Below are 24,478 nucleotides of genomic sequence, written 5' to 3'. Positions count from 1 at the left end.
GTGGTGAGTTTGGTCACTACAACACCCAGTGTCCTCTCAGGAAGAAGGATAAAGAGGAGAAGCAGGACCAACATGAAGCATCAACAGAGATCGATAGGTTGTCTTCCAGGCTGGAGGAAGACTTCGCTATGTTTGTTGATATATCTCTAGGAGTGAGGTGGGGAGATTTGGTACTGTAGCCCCAGAGAGCTACAGATGGGCAAGATTCTTGAGGAGGTCCACCTCTTGAATCAATACCTTGCTACGGCAGCCCAAAGTATTCAGTAGCAAGATGGATCAGTGGCAGTAGATGCAGTTAGATGCCATAGTGACAGATGAAGAGTCTAGTTGCAATTAGATACTGGGAAGTGCAGTGCAGAGTTGGCAGCAGTGCAGTTGGCACAGTGCAGAGTCAGTAGCAACGCAGATGCTTCAATGACAACGCAAATACTAGCAACAGTCAGAGACTCGAGTGACAGATGCATCATACTAATCAAATTTAATTCAGTAGTTAGGATGCTTTTTAGTTGCAGATGTTGCAGTTGCAGCAACAACAAATGGAAAGGGAGTTGCAGTGTAGATGCAATGTTAGCAGCAGTTCAGTAGGGTCAGCAACAACAAAGATGTAGCTTAAATCAGATTTGTGCAGTAGTTGGTGGGCGGAAGCAGCCAGACATCAACAGCGTGACAAGAGATGATGCAGCGACAGGGTGTTGCTACAAGAGGGAGCAACGCTAGAACACAATCCTTGATAAGAAGGAGTGTTAGTTTTTGTAGCATCGGATGTGTTCTAGCCTTGAAATTTTGTGGAGAGGCTAGAATACATGAGATCTCCAAAACACAAATCATTTTTGGAAATTCCGCCTAGAAATGACTTAATTAGATCATTATTCAGTTTTTAAATATTTCCTAAGTCTAAACATAGGGAATATGACTAATTAATCAGAATTAATTAAGTTAAGGTGTGAATGTTCTAGAAACTCACACGGATCAACTTCAAGTTAATCCGAGACATCGATTAAGATCTAATCTTGGTCATTGAAGTCTCAACAGAGGATTATAAGAAGTTGATGGGGCTTGGAGAAATCACTTGAGCTGTTCAATTTCATTGGCAAATCAATTTCCTGAGTAGCACCAGCCAGTTGTCGGAGAGAGAGATCAAAGCACTAAGAGAGGGGCAGGGACAGTGAAGCGGGAGGAAGGATTCTAGATCTGGTGAGTGCATTTGCAGAGAGGCAGAGAAGCCATAGTGAGGCTGACGTAAAGACGCACAGTAGCCTCTAGAGGCAATTTCACATCTACTGGGGAAATCTGAGTTTCAGTGCCAGAAGCTGAGTGCAGAAGTGACTATGCTAGGGTGACACAATCGTTGCACAAAGCCAGTTTGGACGGCTCAACTTGAGCTAAGGTCAGAGCCCAAATTTGCCCGTGGAGTGGGGAAATTCCTCACTAGATTTTTCTGGTCAGTTTTTCTCTAAATAATTGCCAGTTTCGGCATCCAGTTGTACTCATATTATTTCATTGTTGCTTAATATTAAAACCCTCAGTTGTTGCACCAGTTTTCCCAAGTTGGGTTTTTCCGGGGACTTTTGTCCAAAAATAACTGTCATTTTATGTGTGTGTGCTAGTATTTCTTCGAGTGTTTATTTATTCCACATCTTATTTGTGTAAGTTGCAGTGTGACTGGTTCAGTATTTGTTGTAGCAAACAGTAAATAAATTGTTAAAAATTAATTTAACAATTAAGAGAATTATTTCCAGTTGCTGCAATTGGATTTAGGTTTCCGAATTTTCATATAGAAGATATAGACTGTAGTACTTACAAAAGATCTTAACGTCTCATGAAACCTTGGAGCCTTAGACTTCTTAGGATTTTTGGATTAGCTTCAAAATTTTGATTAGCTTCACAAATTTCAACTAAACTCGGACTAGGCTTCAAGAAGGTCTTGAAATAGGTCTTTGATTAATTTCCTTGACCACCATATCAAACTCAAGTCTAGGTTTGCTTCCAGGATCTTTCTTCCCACAAAATTTCCTTTGCAAAAGCTACTGAACTTCAAGGATGGGAGCCGAGTCACCACCAAATGATAATTTATTGTTGGAAAGGATGATCAAGCTCGGTTCCAGGATTTGTCTTCAATTTTTACTCTAAAGTACCTCAGAAAAATAACCGAATTTATCTAAGTGTAGTTTTGGTTTCACCACAGACTTCAATCAGTCCTCCGTCTAACCATAGAAAATTCGTTTCTTCTTGGAATGACCTCAGGAGGCTCTTCAACCTGCCTCAGGAACTTTGGCCTGTCTACCACAGGAGAATTTTCACTATCATAGAGAATTGTGGTTCTGCCTCAGAGAGTGTCGACATGTTTGCCACAAAAGAATTTTGATTGCCCTTGTCTTCCATTTTTAGGGAGATAGAGAAGCTGTTGGATAGCCTTCTTTAAGACAAACTTTTCAAAACTTGGCTACTCTTGAAACTCGCTCTGAAACCATGTTGATTTTTCATGACTTTCTAAAATGATAATTACTTCCAGTGATATATCCATTAGTTTATCTTGTGCCAGATTCATCATTAAGTAATTATACGCAGAAAATCTTCAACAGTAAAAATAATAATGACAGTGGAATCATGAAGAGACAGCCAGACAAAAAGAGACACAAAACCCTAACCAGGGAAAAACCCAGCATCCTTTTCTTAAAGAAATTTGTCCATTTCAACAAGGAATACAATATGAGTTCTACAAAACAACCTAGAAAATTCTAGGGCTAGACCAACCCCTTTTCCATGAACAATTGTCCTCAACAATCCTGAACAATAGGCCTCCTACAGAAATTTGACCTTCAAACTAGGCCTTCTTCTAGCATAAGTTCGTCCTCTAAAGAGCTTGTCTTTCCTTCCTTTTTTGTCCTTAAGATGATCTGCGATTGCCTCAGAAGATTGTCTTGTGATCTGAATTCATGCCAAGAGGAGGAGGTCGAATGGCCTTTAAATAGTGATCAAAAGTGCCCCAAGTGTTGTGAATGTTGGGCCGAGACGACTAGAGTAGGTTGAAATTGACTTGACCTTTTGGGGAAATAAATTCAAATTTAAATTGCAAATTCCCTCCTTTTATTTTTGTGTGCTAATACAATGATGAAAACTGACCATAGATACAAAATTCAACACTTCTTTCTTAGGTAGGAATTTCAAGAAACATCCAATGAACTCTATATATTCCTCCTCTTCTTTGTGAGGATCCAAAAATTTGAGGAAGATCTTCAGAAAATATGAAAATGAGGTGATTGTCCCTCTATGCAAAGATTATCATCAAACCAATCCATTGCCTTATCCTCTAAAGCATTCAAAAAGGCATGCATCCAAATATCTTCACGAACGGTGTGTAATTTTGTCATAATGTTAGTAAAATATACATGTAACATTGTTGACTCATGTTGTCTATAGAAGAATCCAGTAGAATCAAATAAATATGAACTATAATCATCATGTGGAGCCCCAAGAATGCTTGAGACAATTATAGGAGCACACACCCAATTTAAACATTCTAGCTCTCCCATTTGTTTAATTCTTCAAACTTGAATATGGAATCTGCAATAATACCTCAAACCTTTACCAAAATAAAGTAGAGTGGTGTCACCAAGGTGAACCTTTGATGCCTTCACAATGTTGTTTGTTTCACCCTATAAGCAACAAGTCTTCAAATTTGCATAAGGAAAAGGGTTTCTTCCCTCAATGGACTTGCCAAAATGAGAATGGATATTCAAGATGCTTCTCTTGTCCAAATAATGTGTAGCTAATCTACAAGATGTCTTCTAGGAAATGGAATTCATTCCCAAAAATAGTGCCAAAATGTTACCAGACAATCTCACACCCAAAGATGTAAAGTCCCAACACCTAAGTGAAGACTTGTGGAACTTGGAGACTAGCCAGTGTCACCTCACCAATACTCCTCTACAAAGGATGGACCTAAGTTAAGGGGGCTTTCCTATTGGTTCCTGGACTTACTTTATATAATATGGAATGGGAGTAAAGGAGTTTAGCTACATAGACACAAGGAAATGGAAAAGTAAATAAATGAGTATGATGGATGAAAGGGATACAATGTTGTCTTTCTTAGGCTATGGGGTCATGGACACAATCTAAGAGGGTGTTTGACTAAAAAGTTAGGTGAGAAACAAAATGACATTCTTTATAACATCCCTTAACTTAGTAAACAAGATATTACAAGATATAGAAAGGGAGGGACTCACAATAGGAGTTCCACAACCAAACTTATTTAGGAGAAGTTAGGCATTTGCTCACCAAAGGATGTCTAGAGCTTTAACTCCTCTCTTCGAATAGGAATAAATATTCACTCAAGATAGCAGATCTAGGGCTTTAGCTCCTCATCTTTGAGACAAGGCACTCTTAGATGAAGCTTTCATAACATTGACAATCTAACCTACAATCAAAAGTCTATCAAAGATGCGCCTAGAACAAGTAGCCATACATAAATAGATTGTATAAAAATAATAACCATAACTTCCAATAAAATATACCTTATTCCACTACTTGGACCTAGCTTGCTCACAAGTTCTTTCATTCAAGAAATACCCCAAATTGCAAATTAAGAGAGAAAATCCTTATATATATTTGAACTCTTAACTCCTCTAGAATAAAAATTTATTTGCCTTGAGAGGATATCCAAGGAAAATACTAAACATATTGAAAATAACAACCTAAGTGGGCAAATCACGTCAAAATGGCCCATAGAAACTACTAGATACAAAATTCTAGATGAATGTAATGCCACATGTCATCTTCCTCAACTTTCTAGCTCATGCAAGGTGCATGAACAAAACCAATTGTGTCCTCTATGTGGAAGGTGCTCTCCAAGATATAAAAACCTCAAATAAAATAATACAATTGTTAAGTCAAATGAGGTAGGAAAAATTCCAAATTAGTTTCATGAATTCCAAGTGTAAAGATCCAAAGGAGGGTCTCTTTTAGATATGCATGCAAGTGCCAAGTGTCCTCATCGGTTAACTCCTCTAGAAGCTTCTTGACCAACAAAACAATACAATATTCTTTCGAAGCTTGTGCACCCCATGAACTTGATCTTTCTTGACCCTCTAACGAGAACATAACAATAAAATAATCCTTTTAGCTTGTGCTTTCTAGGAAAGAGAGCCTTTTGTCCACTTAACAACCTCCATTAGAATAAAAAATGTGTCCATGTTTGTGCCCTTGAAGAGAGAGAGAAAGTACAGCCTTGAAGTTTGGGCATTTATGTCCACTTTGACCAAGTCGACCATGAAGATATCATCACAGAGAGTGCGCCCTATGTAGTTGTGCAAACGCGTCTTCATTAAATTCTTCATAGCTCCTCAAAAATTGTGAAAATGGACCCCATTTAACCAAGACAAACCATCAATAGTCACTTCACATTTGTACAAGGTGTGAACAAGGTTATGCAAGGAGTATGTCCTCATAGTGTAGCACACCACCCAGGGATTTTTGCATGAATGGATAAGGTGGATGAGGTGGATGGTGATGTTGAGCGTCAAGACCTTAGGGTGCATGAGCTATTAGCCTCCCTACTCAACTCAAGGCTTGACTAAATCCTCAAATCCTATACCAAAGGATAAGGATATGTGTGGGTAAGGTTAGCAAGTGTGAACAAGGTTAAGTTGAGGCAAGGCCAAATTACCTTTTTTATGCATTGCTTCAACATGTGTGCTAAAAGGGGATGTGATAACATGAATTGTGTACCACATATACAAAAGTTTTGTTCCCTAATGAATAATTAGAAAATGATACCTAGGGAATTGGCCTCAGTGAATACTTAGAAGATTAAAATACTAATATGCCAATAATTAGGAACTCAACCTAAGGTTAGGGATTTATATCAAAGTATCCTAAAATTGTTAGGTATGTTGACAATGGAAATAGTGGCAAATTGAAATGTGAGAATTGAGGGTTTAATATGGTTTATAACTGTAATGACCATCTCGAATTACGAATAAAACACGATTATTGGCATTCATACGAAGCATGCATATGATAGCTACATATGCACGCATCTTACATATTAACTTATTATGAAATTACCAAGTGAAAGATAAATGAATTAATTATGGTAAATTATAAGTGAATACATAACTGACAAAATACTAAATATAATGAGTACCATCACCATACATATATAACTATACAAAAAACAAAGGAAATACATGTATTATATAAAAGGGGATATAATATATCTAATACAAAAATAAATTGAATAAATACAAATTATATAAAATATACAAAGGAATTATAGAAAAATATTATTATAAAGTTATAAAATAAAATAAAAAATAAAAATAAAAAAGAGAGAAATTATAATATACCAACTAAACTAACTAAAAAGAATCCATTATATATAATCATAATATAAAGTGACAAGGAGTTTTAAACATAAATTCAAATAAGGTAGATATTTTATAAAGAAGGGATTGCTGTCAACCACTGATTCAAGTGACGTATGTTGGCTCAATCTATAAATTTGAGCTTATCCCTTATCCCTCTCTAGAGGAACCTCGAACATGAGAAATCACCGCTTGGAGGCAGGGGGAAATTCTATTTAAGAAGGCAAAGGAGGAAAAATCAAGGGAGAGGAAGGAGAACAATTTTAACACAGAGGTACAGACAGGAAGGAGTCTTGATTGTACTGGAGTTTTTGGGCACGGGGGATCAAATTGCATCGATTGGAAAGCATTCTGAGACTGAGTACCTAGGTTGTACCCAGTTCGGCAGGGAGGTTTTGGCTGTTTTGGTAATGCAACTGGAACAAGATTTGCAGCAGAGCAGACAAGTTGGTATTCATTAGATAAATTGTTAAATTTTGTATTTAAATTACATATTCTGGTATTTTATGAACAAATTATTGTTAAACCCTCTTAAGTTTCGAATTTAGGGCTCTTACAATAACTTAGGGAATTACTTAAAAAAGTACCATGTGTCTGCTAGGAGATTGAGTGAAGTGAAATATAGGTGTGCAAGTTATTTTTACCAAGATAAAAAGTAAGAACATGACATTATATATAATTTACTAGAAAAAATGATGAGGTGTGGTCAAAATGTATAGATGAAGTGGATTTCACTTCGGAAAATGTAATAACATGCTTGTAACTAACAAATTCCCTAGGTGAGAATCATGGAGATGAAATGGGAGAGGAATGAAACTAGGTAATTGCATCACCATGTTAGAGGACACTCATGTCTTAACCATGCAACACAAAGTGAAAGTGACTAGGATGTTGTGATGTCCCTTTCTGACCCTTAGAAGCAAAAGGGCATTGAGTCATAGCCTATTTAAATCCCAAGGGATATTGACAAGAAAAATAAAGGGGTCACCATAATAAGACAAAAAATTAATTAAATAGAAGGGGTAAAAAGTCACTTTTGGGAAATTAGGTGATCCATGGTATTAGCCACGGTTTTCAGAGGATGAAATTATTATTAAAAGGGAGAAGGTGATTTTAGGAGGACATGAGAAGAATTATTGAGGAAATTGACAACGAGCTGCCGAGAAAAAGGGGAATCCCTAATATTCCAGTTTTGGTGTTGAAAGACACACCCTCATTGAATATCATTGGTTTTAGTGTTGAAAGACACAACCTACTCGCCCTAACATTTTCCAAGGACGAATCATTGATTTGTAGGTTGAATATCTGTTTAGGAAGCCAAATTTCTTCATTCTATTGTGCTTATTGGGTGGGTGAGATTATGAATTTATAGGGCTGAATCATTAAGTTTGAGGTCACATTGTAGATCTACAAGGTTAAGATCATTTGTAGACGAGGCAGAGGGTTGAGCTAGCCGTCTACCTAGGCTGAGGTTCCCGAGTCTACCATATCGAGCTGAAGTAGTAAAGATGAGGGTCGAACTTCACCACATTTCCTGGGGTCAATTAAATTTCAAACTAACAACAGAAGGGCCATGAATATCCTCTGGTCAGAATGATTGTCTGACAAAAGGTTGCACTAGTGAAGGTACAAGGGTCGAACCCATCAAACTTCTAATAGTGAATTCCTTTCTGCAGGGGTTGACTCAATCTGATGAAGCAAAATCGAGAAGCCACATATTTGCAATGGTTGAAATGCTTGAAAATTTTGTTTGACTGGATGCAGGGGTTGCGTTCTCATGCTAGCAGGATGGACGCACCCTAAAACACAAATCAAGGGTTGATTTCTCACTACTGAAACCCCTGAAGACAATCACCAGTCACTCATCGGGAGATCATTAGCATAAGCCAATTTTGCTAGTGCATGGGCCATAATTTTCCATAAGTGGAGGCCAATGTGTAATGATTGATTCAAGGAGCTAAGGTCGAACATTAACAAAAGATACTGAGTGGTGGCCACACAAAACACTTAAGCCAACTTATTATCCTTGTAGAAGATCAGTTTATGCAATGTGTTGAGGTCGAATTACACTTCATGTAACAAATTAGGGAGAGGTGACTAGGATATTGAAGAGACAGTATTCTCTAGAAGCAAATTCTCTCTACTAGAAGCTGAGTAAACCATTCATAGTTGGGGCCGAGAAGCCAAAGTCAGAAATTTTACATGACTGTGTGCCCTCTAGTTGATATGGGTGAATATTGGTCGAATTGTCACTTTCAAGAGGACCCCAATACTTTGGTCAAGGCATCTTAACAAGTTTTGTCTCTTTGGTTTCATGTAATTTCTCCAAAGAATTCTAGCTAATAAATATAGTTCCTGAATTCGCAACATTTTCGATTCTTGGGTTTGTATTTTTGTTTGATTGCTAGAACATTCCATGGTGTAAACTCTAAGAAAATTTTGTGGAGATACTTAAGTAGAAATTAATTCCCTAAAATTTTGAGTCAAACCCTAAATTTTTAGCAATTAACGATAAGAGATATTACAATGGTATCAAAGTTGGTTTTCTTGCTAGCCTGAAAGGGTTAATAGTTGATGATACCAGGAGATGAGGGGTACATAACTTACAAAAGGAAGAAGATGCGAGAATAATAAAAAGACTAGAAGGGGGATCGTGAAGATCAACGCTTGGAGAGTTTCAAATACATCTTGAATACTTTAGCCAAAGGGAAACAGGAGTTATTGCAAGAATTAGATTGAGGATGGCATGAAATGGCCTAGATTGTGAACAAAGGGCAACAAGGGGTGGCTCAAGCTATGAAGGAAGTATGCCAGTCTATGTCCAGTGTTTCGCAAAAAGAGATTTAATAACAGAGCAGAGGGAACACAAAGAAACTACAACATGTTTGAAGGAGATGATAATCACCATATTGAAGCTAGTAACTCCGCCAATATGATACCCCCAATAGTAAAACCGATTTCGTCAAGGCCTCTCATGCCCATGTTCTTGGAGGATCCATTAGAGAATCAAAAAAAGAAGGATGAATGCTTCTTGGAATATATAAGCGAGTATGAGGCAATGGGAGCAAAGATTCGAAATGCCATGTCACTCCAAAAATATTGTTTTATCAAACATAGGAGCAAGTCAAGGGACGAAAACAAATGGTGGAAAGATAGTGATATTTCAAATAAGGTTAGGAAAATAAATATATTCCAACCTTCAATGGACCTACCAGAGGGTCATCGAGAACATGGGTGCAAAAGTTGGATACTTATTTCCAACTAAACCCCATGAAGGAATCTAATCCCATTCAATATGCTACACTACATTTGGATGGTGAGGCACATGAGTGGTGGTACCACGAGATGATGACATTGGGTCACACCCATATCACCTCTTGCTTAGAGTTTATAGAGAGATTAATCTAGAGGTTTGATAAGAGGGACCTAGAGCTGCATTTTAGGGACCTTGCACAACTGCAGCAAACAAGGAGTCTGAACAGTTTTATTTCAGAATTCCAAAGATTAGTTGTGATGGTTCCAAATATATCTCAGGAATAGATGGTGATGTTGTTCATGGAGGGGTTAGCTAAACCATTGTGTGGCTAATTCATGGCTTTTAATCCTAGCACACATCAAAAGTCCACTTCCAAGATGAGGGATATGGAGGATGCGACACCTAAAAATAAAGCATCCCCTAAACCCCCACCTCTTCAGTAGGTTATAGATAAGCTACTTCTTGGGAGGAAAATACTAGAAGAAGCAGGTTGGACCCTAGAACTCGAGATGAGTTACAAAGAAAGAAACTTTGTTATTGTTGCAAGGAACCTTGTGAGATAGGGCACATATACAAGGGAAAGGGAAAAGAGCACTACATTGAGGTGCTCTACGAAAGTGAGGGAGAGGAAAAAACAATACCAATGAAAATGACGAGCATTCTAGTTCAAAGAAAGAGTAGCCAAGTGCAAAAGTAGTAGATGGCACCATAGCCACACTTTCAGGAATCCCTAACTACAACACCTTCAGAGTCAAAAGGTACCATACAGGGGCATCGGGTCAATGTCATAATCGATGGTGGGTCAACCCACAATTTTATTGACTCAACATTAATAGCTAAAAGAGGCACCCCAACAAAGGACTTTGGAGGCTTTAATCTGGATATGGCCAGCGATTTCATCATGGCATGCAATTAGAGAGTCCAAAGGTAGAGTTAAAGATGGGAAACTTTATTGTGAAAATTCCTGAATCTAACACATCAGAAACCCCTACTACAATTACTGGTTTTTAATCTCCTACTTGTTCTTTACATTAACAAGTTATTTAATTGCATAAACATCGAAGTAAACATTATTGCAGCCTTCACAAATATACAAATCATGCATTGAAATAAACAGAGACAATAACACAAGGGACACCGTTATTTTTGGACAATCGTCCTTGAAAAAACCCAATTCGAGAAAACCAGTGCAGCATATAGAGGGTTTGTATTATTAAGCAGATTTCATGAATACAACTAGGGTGCAAGAAATGGCTCACCCAACAGAGAATGTCCTCGGCAGTAGTACCTCTATCTGGAGATAGATATTCCGGCAAATCAACGACCGGATGATCAAACCCCACGACGACTCTAGTTGTTCCTTATGCTGGACAGCGAAAGCTGCTCCAAGAACTGCTCTGGAACTGCATCACTCCTTTAGGAGCTGCATCACCCTCTCCCAACTCAAGATCTACTGATCTACTCGCAGTCTACCCCACAGAATCTCCCCAACGCTGCCTCTGAGGCCCAACGTCAGCCTCTATGGCTTTTGCGTCACCTTCATCAGCCTTCTGCATCCTCTGCGTCAGCTCTTCGGCCTCTGCATCAGCCCTTCGGCCTCTGCGTCAGCCCTTCTAGGGTCTGCGCTATCTCTCCCAGCACTGCGCTGCCTCTCTGCTATGTATTCTTCAGCCTCGGATGAAAATCCCTTGTTGAACTGCCCCTCACTGCAACTCTGATCACTAACTCAATTTCCTCAGCAAACCTCGCCCCAGAAAATCGAATTCTTTGATCACTTGGTGTATCTCCAACTGACCCTCAAGCCTCCTCTTATACTTTTCCTATTGACGAATCAACAGCTGAGATTAAGTCCCTAATCAACGGCTAAGATTAGAACTGGCTTGATCCTCGTCACTCAGAACTTTCTCACCCATATTTTATTATTACACATTAATATTTTCATTTTCCTAAGTTTAGACTTAGGAACTCATTAAAAATATTAATTATTTTAATAACTCCTCATCCAGGTGGAATTTCTCCAAACGATTTCTGTGTCTTGGAGATCTCATGTGCCTTAGCCTCTCCACCAATTTTCAAGGTAGACCACATCCGATGCTACCCAAAATCAACACTCCCTCTTAGTGAGGAATGTGCTCTAGCAATGCTTCACCATAGAAGCATCACACTGATCCTCTGCATCGGTCCTCTATGCTAATGCTTGGCCTGCTGCCCCACATCCATTGCACTATTTCTTCCTATACTACTGCCTATGACACTGCCACTGCTACATTTGTACTACAGCTCCCTCTCAACATGCTGCATCATGTTGCCCATAGCACTGCCACTACTAACTGCTACACTGCAACTCAGTTACCAAGAAGTAAGTCACTGACTTCACCCAAACACTGACATCCTGGTCAGTCTGGAAGCCTCCTGATGCTGATGTTGGAATTTCTAAGTCTGACACATTAGAAACCCTTTATGCACTTTACTAATTTATTCCTACCTACTTGTTCTGTTAATTAACAATTTATTTACCATGTAAATACTAGAAATAAATACAAGTACATGTTCAACACATTACAGATCATCAACTGAAGGAAACAGAAACAAGCACACAAGTGACACCGTTGTTTTTGGACTAATGTCCCCGGAAAAACCCAATGTGGGAAAACCAGTGCAGCGATCTGAGGGTTTGATTTATTAAGCAGTTTCAGAATACAATCTGGGTGCCAAATCCGGCTCACCCAACAGAGAAAAATCTCGGCAGTAGTACCTCTCTACTCGAAAGCAGATATTCCGACTGAAACCCTGAATAAACACTCTAGCAACTCCACAGCTCCAATCTGCCCCACGAAACCCCAACGTCAGCCTCTAGGGACTGTGTCAGCCTCTCTCTCGCCCAGCGTTAGCCCAGTGTCACTCTGGCTTGGCCTGCGTCAACCTCTGGAGGCACTGCGTCAACCCTCTGGCCCTCTGCGTCACCCACGCTGGCCCTCTGAGGCACTGTCCAACTCCTGGCTGGCTCTGCGTGAACCCCTGGATGCTTCTGCATCCCTCTCTCTGGCTACTGCGCTGATCCTCCCGGTGCTATCTTTGCTTCTGTATTCACTGCCCCTCAGCTGCAACTCTGATCACTCTCTCAACTTTCTCAACAAACCCAACCCCAAAAAGTCTAAATTTGTTGAAATTTGGTACCGGAGGACAGGTGGTTCCCTAAGGCTTTGATCTTTGGCCTAGGGAAAAGTGTCCAAAAGAATTTAATTTTTCTCCTAAAGTGACTTTATAATTTTTATAAAGTCAAATCTAATTTAAAAGTGACTTTAAGTGATAAAGTTACTAAAGTCTAATTTTAAAGTGACTTTTATAAAGTCAATGAAAAATTAGAAAGGAAAAGTGACTTTGGAAATAAATGACTAAGTGGGTCTTTATTAAAGTGGGGTGAATTAAAAAATAGAAAGTGAGATTTAAATGTGCATTTAATCTCAGCCCTAGATCTCAATCTATTTCAGCCATTGGATTTAGGGATCACCCAAAAGTCACTTAGGGTTGGATTAAGGGAGGAAAAGATCATTTATTCTTTCATGAGCAGATTGAGAGAGAGAGAGCAAGAGAGCAAGGGAGATTTCTGAACAAGGAGGAGGAGGCAGCAGCTTGGCACACATACCAAGGCAGCGTTTAAGCGAATCCTTACAGCTGAATGAGCAAGCAGTAAAAGGCAAATTTTTGCTGAGAAAACAGTAAAAGGCAGATTTGTTTTTGTACAGAAATCGAGGCAGCTGATTTTCTGCACAAAAATCGAGGTCCGTACAGTCTGTCTGTACCGTCCGTACAGCATGCTCGTACAGTCCGTACAGTCGTCTGTACCGTCCGTACCATCCGTACAATAGTCGTACAGCATTGTGTTGCTGTTTGGAAATTTCCAGTGGGCTGTGAGGCTCAGAAATCGAGATAAGTTGTAAATTTGCTTGCTGAATTTCGCTGATTTTGCTGAAAATTTCTCACTGTAAAAAAGGCATTTTCAAAAATAAAGAAGAGCTCTCGAACTGGTTTTCCCCAAGAGTTGTAGGGGGTTTTTCCAGGGTCACATTGACCAAAAATAACTGTCTAAATGTTTTAAATGGCTATTTGTACCTGCTGATTTTTATTTCTGCATTTTCAGCATTCTGTAAAATTTCCAGAATTTGTGTTTTCAACAAAAATTTATTTTTTTAGTGTTAAATGTATTGATATGGGGATGGGCATTTAACTATATGGGAGAAATAAGGTGAAACTGAAAACCGGGGTGGGAAACAGAAATTTTTACAAAATCTTGATCTCTTGGTGTGTTCTCCAACTAACCCTCAAGCCTCCTCTTATACTTTTCTCGTTGGTCCATCAACGGTAGAGATTAAATCTCTAATCAACGACTAAGATTAGATTTGTCTTGATCCATGACTTTTGGAACATTCTAACCCAGTTTTATATTAATACCCATTAATATTTTATTTTTCCTATGTCTAGACTTACGAAACCCATTAAGATTATTAATTATTTTAATATCTCCCAATCCGGTTAGAATCCTCCCAAACCATTTCTGGGTCTTAGAGATCTCATGTGCTTTAGCCTCTCCACCAATTTTCATGGCTAGAGCACATCCAATGCTACCCCAAATCAACACTCCCTCTTAGCAAAGACTGTGCTCTAGTAATACTCCATACTGAGCATCACCCTGATTATCCAACATCGGTCCCTGTGGTGCTGCTAGGGCTCCCCACCCAACATCCTCTGCACTGTTGCATCCTGTACTACTGCCCCATGGCCTTGGCACTGCCACTATTGCATCCCCTCTCATCATGCTGCATTGTGTTGCCCATAGCACTTCCACTGCTAACTGCTGCACTGCAACTCAATTACTGAGAAGTAAGTAATTGATCTCCCAACTCTGACATCCCCATCAGGCTAGAAACACCCCTGACGCTGAAGCTCCCCCTGTCACTGACAAGTGCTCCCTCTCTAACCTCTGCGTTGCTGCAACAACTTAATGCATCTCACATCGTTGCACACCTCTCTGTGCCATCCTGCACTGGTGCAATACTCTCGTGCCTTTCGCACTGTTGCAGCCTACTAGCATAACGTTGTCCCGAGAATCTTGCACTGTAGCTCCCTCTGTCACTCCATCTGCATTTGTCTCTACTGACATCGCCAGTACTGCTACTCCTCTTCGGGGCTCCCGTAGCAAGGTCTAATCCAAGAGGCTGGGTACCTCGAGGATCCTGCCCCTCATTGCCCGTAGTCTGCCTGACTATAGCTCGATGTCTCCCCACTTCTTCTGAAGTGGCACATGAGCACTCATGGCACAATCATCATCTATCTCCACTTCCTTCTCTGCCCTTGCTGGCACTGCCTTGGTCTCGAAGGCCTCTCCCTTACTCTTCTTCCTTGGACACTGGGTCGCATAATGACCCAGCTCCCCACAGTAGAAGCATTTGACCTTGGAGAGGTCCTTCTTCTTCCGTTTCTCTTGCTTTCCCTCAGATGCTAGGGCAACATCTTCCTCCTCCTCCTTCTTGATTCTGATCCCCTTACCACTGCTTCTCACCTTGCTCAGCCTTCTAATCTCTTCTTGGCGAAGAGCAACCCACATTTCCTCCCAATCTGGGAAGGGTCGCCCTGCCCAGTATGCTCTGGACAAACACCTCCCAGTCATTTGAGACTGCATTTAGGGCTATTCTCACCATCAATTCTGGATCCGGCGTTGCCCCTATGCAAGTCCGTTGATCCCGGATCTCCTTCAATCGACCGAAGAATGGGTCGATCTGTTCTCCCTTCATCTGGTATGATCGCAACTAATTTTCTAGTAGCATCTTCCTCTGTACGGAAGTATGCTGATACAACTTGGTCAGGGCCTCCCACATCTCCTGTGCCGTGTTCTTCTCGAAATATATGGTACTATATGATCCTTGACCCCGTCAAGGATGATACTCTTAGCCCTCGCCATTGCATCCTCATACCTGTCATTATCAGCCGGGTCAACTGGGATAGCTATCGTCCTCAAGGTGAAGTGCTTGACATGATTCATGTCTAGTACGAATAAGATTATGGCCTTCCAGACTACGAAGTTTGAGGCTCCATCCAGTCTGTCCTAGTCTCTAACTCCATGTAGTGCCATTTCGCTGCTCCTCTACTTCCCTCTTGAAAGTTCTCGGTATGACTCCTCTGAGCCTCGATTTCCCTCCTGGAAACCCTTCTGCCAATGTCAAGATGCCCCTCTCCAATCGTCTGTGTTGTTGGGTGTTGAGCCTAATTATCTTCTATATTTAGAGGTATCGCCACATTGGACCCCGATTCGTAATGCCGCCCGTAAAATATTTGTTGCAGGGGGGGTCCAAGGGGGGGCAGCTGCGACCTTTGGGAGCCCCCCCCCCCCCGGTGGGGGGATCAGGGGCAGTGCCCCCGAAGCTAGTATCGCAAATTAACGTTGTCTCAAAGTGAGTACATAGAAAAGGTGTTGAAAAGGTTTAATATGCAAAATGCAAAACCAGTTAGTATACCTTTGGCTAGCCATTTCAAATTAAGTAAGGAGTGTTGTCCCAAGACTCAGGAAGAAATGGCTCATATGTCTAAAGTTCCATATGCATCAGCAGTTGGAAGCTTAATGTATGGAATGGTCTGCACAAGGCCTGATATTGCACATGCAGTGAGAGTTGTAAGCAGGTACATGAACAATCCAAGAAAAGAACATTGGATGGCGGTGAAGTGGATTCTCAGATATTTGAGAGGTACCACAAATCAAGCATTATGCTTTGGTGGTTCAAACATTGCTCTACAGGGATATGTTGATGCAGATATGGCGGGTGATAGAGATAACAGGAGGAGCACAACAGGCTATGTATTTACTGTAGGTGGAACAACTCTCAATTGGGTCTCAAAACTGCAAAGTGTTGTTGCACTCTCAACAACAGAAGCAGAGTATGTTGCTGCTACAGAGGCTAGTAAAGAAATGATTTGGTTACAAAGGTTTCTGGATGAATTAGGTAAGAAGCAAGAGTTGGGCAGGTTACCGTTATACAGTGACAGCCAGAGTGCCATACATCTTGCAAAGAACTCTGCATTTTATTCCAAGACTAAACATATACAATGCAAGTACCATTTCATACGGTCAGTGTTGGAAGATGGACAGTTGAAGCTAGAAAAGATACACACTAGCCAGAATCTTGCAGATATGTTAACAAAAGTTGTAACTAGGGAGACACTGAGAATCTTCTCAGTTTCAATTGGTCGTCAAGTATGATGAAGAAGATGAGAAATAGCCAGGTCCAAAGTGGAGTCATTGTTTAGCAAATGAAGCAGCGGTGGAGTTGCTATAATCAGTCTCCAAGTGGGAGATTGTTGGGTGTGGAGCTTGATTATCTTCTTTATTTATAAGTATCGCCACATTGGACCCCAGTTCGTAATATGGCAACAACGCCGCCCGTAAAATATTTGCTGCAGGGGGGTTCTAGGTGGGGTGTAGGCGGGGCGCTGCCCCCGAAGCTAAAAATAGATGTAAAATTGCCTTGTAAAATGTTGTAATTTCGTAGTCAATCTGGGCCGTTCATTAGGTGGAGAACTGACGGTAGAAGTTATGTTTAATTTAGGGTTTTTTCCCTAGAAGGCAACCCCTCGCTATATATGAGGGAATTGTATTGCATCTATGTAGATCTGTATTATGAGTGAGAAGAGAGAGGACATTGAGCGAGAGAGAAGAGGGAATTACAGCGGATCTGCTATAGGTTGTATCTCTTCAGTTTGCTGGATAATATAAAAGGAAGGACTGGTTGTTTCTCCGTGGACGTAGCCCAAACTGGGTGAACCACGTATATTTGTCTCTCTCTTGTTTTATGCGTTTTCTGTGTTTATATTTCTGCAATATTTTATGTGTTCCATTGCTCTGTAATATATAATTTTCTAACATGTGCAACAGCAACACTGATCTGGATTCCTTAGCTAGAAATCTACTTCGGCAGCAACTCCCTCTACCATGGTCTTGCCCTGCTAGGTATTGTTCTGACTACAGTACCCCACCAGCTCCACTCTGCAACTTACCCACAGCCTCCTAAACCCCAGCAAACTGAAGGTTAGAGCTCCTAAGCTCTGCGCAATCCTAGCACCGACAAATCAGCCTCCTCAACCAACTGCATCAGCCCTCCTGGCCTCTGCGTGAGCCTGCCTTTGCCTCCCTCAGCCTATGTGATGCCTCTTCCTGGCTCAATCTTGATGATGTAGGCACTGCGTCAACCCTTCCTCACTGCTACTCTGCTAGGAATAGCTTCTGTCACTCAGGACAGTTGTTTTCTACTGCTGCTGCTCTGTTCAGCTGATATCCTCAGTTCTCCTATGATCTGCAACCACCCTCTGATACCATGTTGGAATTTCTAAGTCTGACACGTTAGAAACCCTTCATGCACTTTACTAATTTATTCCTACCTACTTGTTCTGTTAATTAACAAGTTATTTACCATGTAAATACTGGAAATAAATACAAGTACATGCTCAACACATTACAGATCATCAACTGAAGGAAATAGAAACAAGCACACAAGTGACACCGTTGTTTTTGGACTAATGTCCCCGGAAAAACCCAATGCGGGAAAATCGGTGCAGCTATCTAAGGGTTTGATTTATTAAGCAGTTTCAGAATACAATCTGGGTGCCAAATCTGGCTCACCCAACAGAGAAAAATCTCGGCAGTAGTACCTCTCTACTCGGAAGCAGATATTCCGGCTGAAACCCCGGATAAACACTCTGGCAGCTCCACAGCTCCAATCTGCCCCACGAAACCCCAATGTCAGCCTCTAGGGACTGTGTCAACCTCTCTTTGGCCCAGCGTTAGCCCAGTGTCACTCTGGCTTGGCCTGCGTTAGCCCTCTAGCCCTCTGCGTCACCCACGCTGGCCCTCTGAGGCACTGCGCAGCTCCTGGCTGGCTTTGCGTGAACCCTTGGCTGCTTCTGCATCCCTCTCTCCGGCTACTGCGTTGATCCTCCCAGTGCTATCTCTGCCTCTCTGCTTCTGTATTCACTGCCCCTCAGCTACAACTCTGATCGCTCTCTCAACTTTCTCAACAAATCCATCCCCAAAAAGTCGAAATCTTGATCTCTTGGTGTGTTCTCCAACTGACCCTCAAGCCTCCTCTTATACTTTTCTCGTTGGTCCATCAACAGCCGAGATTAAATCTCTAATCAACGACTAAGATTAGATTGTCTTGATCCATGACTTTTGAAACATTCTAACACAGTTTTATATTAATACCCATTAATATTTTATTGAATCTTCCCAAACCATTTTTTGGTCTTGGAGATCTCATGTGCTTTAGCCTCTCCACTAATTTTCATGGCTAGAGCACATCCGATGCTACCCCAAATCAACAGCTGAAGCTACCTCGGCTGCTATCCTGTTCTCCCTCTGCTGCCATTGCGTTGCTGCAACCTCTTTTGTGCCTCTCGCATTGCTGCAACATCCACTGTGTTGCTACAGACTTCTGCACTCTAGCATTGCCTTGCGCTCCATCACATCTTGATCCACCCGACACCTGTCATCATGCTACTGTCATTAAGGGCTCCCATAGCCGTATGTGATCCAAGAGTTTGGGCACCTCAAGGATCCTGCCCCACTTTTGTAGTCCTCTTGACTACAACTCCAAGTCTCCCAACCTCTTTCTAGAGGTGCATGAGCACTCATGGCACAATCGTCATCAATCTCCACATCCTTCTCCGCCTTTACTGGAGCAACCTTTGAGTCGGAAGCTTCTCCCTTGTATTTCTTCCTTGGGCACTGAGAGGCATAATTTCCCAGCTCCCCACATTTGAAGCACTTGACCTTGGAGATGTCTTTCTTCTTCCTCTTTTGTAGCCCTTGTTGTCCCACTAATGCGAGAGCTACATCCTCCTCCTCCTTCTTGATTTGAACTCCCTTTCCACTACTCCCTATGTTGGTCAATCTCCTAAGCTCTTCCTGTCGAAGAGCTGCCCACATCTCCTCCCAACTGGGGAGAGTCGCTATGCCTAAAATGCTTTGGACAAACGTCTCCCATTCCTCGGAGACTGCATTCAGAGCAGTCCTGACTAAGAACTCTTGATCTAGAGTAGACCCCACAGAAGTAAACTAGTCACGAATCCCTTGCAACCTCCCAGAAAAAGTCCCCCAATCACTCCCAAAAGGCTGAGTCTCACTGCCCTAGAGTTCTCCTTATTTCTTCTAGCAAAACCTAGCTCCGAAACTTGTCCTACAAACTCCCACGTGTGCCCGGTAAATAGCTTATGTGCTGGCCCTGGATGCCCAAAATCGTGTTGCCCTCAATCAGAAATCTCCTGCTCCAAAACTCCTCAAATAGGTTGATCTCTTCCTGAAACTCCTATGCCAAATTTCTCCCAACCATTACAACCCGGAAGACAGTTGAAATGACCCAAGTGTATCCCCTCCTGCATCCTCTTGGAATACACACTAGCTGAGTGAGTGGCTGAGTGTTTAGTTCTGAATGTCTCCAACTCCTCTCGAAATTGGTATGTTTTGACCTCCCTAGGGTGGCACTTGAAGTCCCCCGAAGAAAGGGTGAGCTTTCCACTTGGAAAACTTGGTGCTGAACAGCAACGTGACTTGGCTAAGCAACTCGAGCAACAATAGTAAGTTTGATTGGCAAAAGACCCAAAATGAGGCTGAGCTTCTCCTATTTATAATTTGTGAGTTCCTTTTCCCACGTGGGCCCCTCCAACAAGCTCTTCAACCTCCTTTCCTTGGCTATTTGAATTCCTTCTTTGGAAAGTGTGTTTTCCCCTATGCGTGTGGCCCCCACGCTCCACTAGCAAAATATTTCGGCCTCCCTTTTCTCCTAAGTCTTTCTCCCAAAAATTCATGGGTCCCATGGTCACCAAAAATGCCAAAATTGTGGAAATAAACTTGAGACAAATTAATCTAGGAAGGGACATTACAAACCTCCACCAATATCCCAACCTTTGGAAGGTTAGGATGATCACACTAGCCTACAAAAAAACTGATTTTACCTCTCATACAATATGAGCAGTAACAAGGACTAATTTATCCATCTATCTACCTTTCTCCTCTTCCTTTGTATTTCATTGACATTTCGATTCACTAATTTTAGTAGTACTACACTTATTAGCATATGCATGCTTTTTTGTGACTTTGAATTGTTGTTTGTGAAAGAGGGATTGGTGTTTCTATTGTTATGATTAAATTGTTGAACAAATGAAAGCACCTAGAGCAGCCTGGTATCAAACTAAGCACCGACAAACCATTACTTGCCAATTTCTAATTTTGTATAATCCCCATATAGGCCTTGTCCTTTGGTATGGTCTAGTCAAATAAAGGGTTGCAATGGTTGCTCATTTTCAATACTTTCTCTCTTCAAATTGTTGAGTCAAATCTGGGATTACCAAAGTTGGGGCCTTTGGACCATGGATGAATGTGAAAGGCAACTCTCCTATAATGATACTAAATGTGTGACATCTACCATGCTCTCCAAGTTCACCCTCAATATCCATGATTTCTATGCCATCATCCTTATGGATGGCTATAATCCTTCCATCACAACATCTCCCCATAGAGGCTTGATAAAATGCACATATGCAGCTTGAATTGGTGATTGAACTTGAGATTCCCACCTTCTCTTCACGTGAAGAATGAAAATGGCTATGTCATGGATTGTAGAGATTCCCACCTTCTCTTCACATGAAGAATGAAAATGGCTAGGTGCTATACTCCTCTATCATTTCAGATTATAGTTATTCATGAAAATGTAATTGTAACTTGTAGATCGTATTTTTTGTGCAAGAATACAAACTACATGTAGTCGTACTATCAAATACACTAAGAAATTTTATGTATTTTAGCTGCATTGAAGCATAAGTAATGTTCAGTTGAACATGGAGGCATTTCGCACATATTTTGTGGACTCTGCTCAGCTAGAATTGTGTTACCTTGTTTAGTTGATTAAAGTACTAAAATCATGTTATTTTAGATGTGTCATTTTGCACGGTTAAACAATGCTTGAGCGGGGACTTATTTTGTATTTCTTAATAGAAGGCTGCAACTGGGAAGGAAAAAATCTTGAGATCGTTTATTGGTCAGAGATTAATATCCATTGAGAGTCAACCAGATAAGTTACTAGGCTTCAAAGAGTTCAATTTTATCTTCTTCTTTGTAATGTTTAAGGTATTTAACTGTAATTTCTAAATATTTGATTGTTTGAATGGAAGTAAATATTTTTAATGATACCCTGAATCGATTTTGATTGGTTGGAAATGAGGATTATGAGCCTTCAAATACATATGGAACATCATGCCTTTTAACTAAACAAAAAGCATTCCCATTTAATTCGTGTAAATCCAATTTCAAAAGCATCACCTTTCTAAGCATATTTAGTAGTTGTTTTAAGCAATTCAAAACCATTCTAAAGATTGAAAGTTGAAACCTATAAAAATCGGATGAGGCACGTGTTATTTAACTTTTTCTTTTAATGAAATGTGAAATCAGTTTAGTCTTGTCAATTGAAATACAACTATTTGTTGCAAAGCATTGAATGAATATATAGCCCTTAAGTTGAAATTAAGACCAACCTTTTCAATTGAATCCCTAGTGGGCAGTATTCCAACAGCTACTTGATATGACAATCTTCTTCAGGGATCTGGCCTGTTTATTTTCATTATGATTTCTACTGTGTAACTAGTGTGGCCTTAATGACACATTTACTTCTTAGCCCTATGTGGTTTCATTTTTGAGTTGATGATAAGACTGGTTATCGGCTATCCATGCATGTGGCAGCTATACAGCCCTTTTTAAATAAAATGCGTGTAAACCTTACCATATGGAAAGTGAACGCATGTTATTTCAAAAAAAATCTCTCTTTCTCACATATATATCATATATCTGCTGGTATGCTTCTGATCGCTGTCTGAACATCAGGACCCCTAAGTCAATTCAGAATGGGTTCTCCAATTGACCACTAGCTGCATATTGTTATCATCAATAATAACATCAACGGTGCCTGTAAGAGTTTTGTTGAAAATTACATCATCATCACGCTCAGGGGTATTGGTTCCGTGCTTTAAAAGGGCTTATGAAGGGGCAACGATGCTTTCACTCAGTACAAAAATTCGAGCTCTTGTCAGAAAAAATGGGTATTCAGACTAATAAACCCCGCTTAATATCATATGAAAGGAACATTACTAATCTAACAGATTTGGAATTGGTATACTACGAATTACTCATAAGTGGTTAAGCATGGTTTCAAAAGTCTAGAACAGTAATAATGTACATTGTGTGAATTCATCGCTTATTGATATGGATGAAGCAAATTCAAATCATATATTTGAGAAAAATGGTGGATGGGATAGATCATCTGACCTCTAACTCGTTCACGAACTGTCAATTGAAGGACCTCGGTTTTCAGCTCGCAGGAAAAAGAGGGTGCCTTCATTGCATCCTCGGTGAATCTGAATTTATAGGGTGAGGCAAGGGGAACGTTGGCTTTTACCTCAGCCGGGCCTCCATATACCCAGGCGAGGAAAAGCATGGTTAAGTACGTGTGAAGGCGTGGTGGGGTTGGCGTGGAGATGTGTTATATACACAGGCAAGGAAAAGAATGGTTAAGTACGTGTGAAGGCGTGGTGGGGTTGGCGTGGAGATGTGTTATATACCCAGGCGAGGGAAAACATGGTTAATTACGTGTGAAGGCGTGGTGGGGTTGGCGTGGAGATGTGTTGCGTCCATGCGACTCAATAAGAAGTTCACCTTCCTAGTCACTATTTAATAATAGATTTGATTGGTCTATAGGCAACAAAATGGTGAGGCCGACATTCTAACTCATGCAGCGTTGTTCCTGCAAAGATCGATTTCCAATCCTTTATCTATGGCGAACTCTAGGAAAGTGGACACATCAGCTTTTTAGGAATTCTTTTATTATTTTTTTTTTTCTTTTTTTGGGTATTATTTTTGTTTTTGGAGTTGGCAGTGAAGGAATTGCTCCGACGGTCAAAAGTGGCCAGAATCCGTGCAAAAAAATTTCAAAAATCTTAATGATACAGTGTTTGAATCATGTTTTTGATGGTGGAAATAGATTCAGCACCATCAAAAATGTCTAGGACACCTAAAATTATGAATTTTAACAGCTTTTACTTGGATTTAAGAAAATCCTTGTGAGATTTTTTCAAAATATAGCCAGAATTTCCATAACTTTCAAGGCAGAAAAGCATAATTTTTAAATTACGACATTGTTTTTGTTCTTTCATAATGTAAAGGTGCATTGTATTTAGCAATGGACTCTGAATGACTTTGCTCTTGTTTTTAGACATTTTCAAATTGGCATGTTTATGATATTTGTACTTTTTAATTTATCTTAATGAAAGTTTTTCGTCGTGCTGAAAAAATATAAGATAAAAAAGTATTTTTCAAGAGAATTTTTTCTAATTAATTTTAATCAAAATCTATCAAAGATTTTTAAAAATTTGAGTTTAAATTGTTTAATTCATAATGTTAAATCAATTTATGCATTCAAAAATATATTTTAAACCATAACAAAAAATTACTATTTTACTTAAAATTACTTAAAATTATATTTCTGATTACCCTGAAAAAATATTTTATTTATGAGTTAAGATACTAATTTGTATTTTAAAATAATAAAGTTAAATGTGCTTTTACCAATATGTGTGTTGTTTCTTCAAAACCATCTACGTATTCGACTTTTGCTTTGTGATAGTTACGCCTTTAACAACACTTGTTTTTGCAATACGACCGTTTGCATTTTTTCTTTTAAAATTGTGTCTATTATAAAGGTTAGTTGTCCATCAGATTTTGACAATTCATCACTCAAGACGATGGAATGTGTTTTCTATTTTATAG

The 24,478-nt window shown here is 40.2% G+C and overlaps 1 protein-coding gene across 1 annotated transcript in view; it reads right to left on the bottom strand.

The window, feature by feature from the left end:
• Positions 1-23,157, bottom strand: part of LOC149206235 (endo-1,4-beta-xylanase 2-like) — a 269,320-nt gene extending 246,163 nt beyond the window's left edge. The window contains exon 1 of the mRNA XM_089393658.1: positions 22,982-23,157. The gene's annotated coding sequence lies outside the window, so the exon portion shown is untranslated. The remainder of the gene's footprint in view (positions 1-22,981) is intronic.
• Between the last annotated feature and the right edge of the window lie 1,321 nt (positions 23,158-24,478).

This window comes from Pinus tabuliformis, chromosome 1_2 (genome assembly GCF_031772625.1).
Source record: "Pinus tabuliformis cultivar Carrire ecotype Pingquan chromosome 1_2, CPIR1, whole genome shotgun sequence".
NCBI lineage: Eukaryota > Viridiplantae > Streptophyta > Pinopsida > Pinales > Pinaceae > Pinus > Pinus tabuliformis.
Note: the sequence above shows the minus strand (reverse complement) of the source record. Positions and strands in the feature narration are given on the sequence as shown.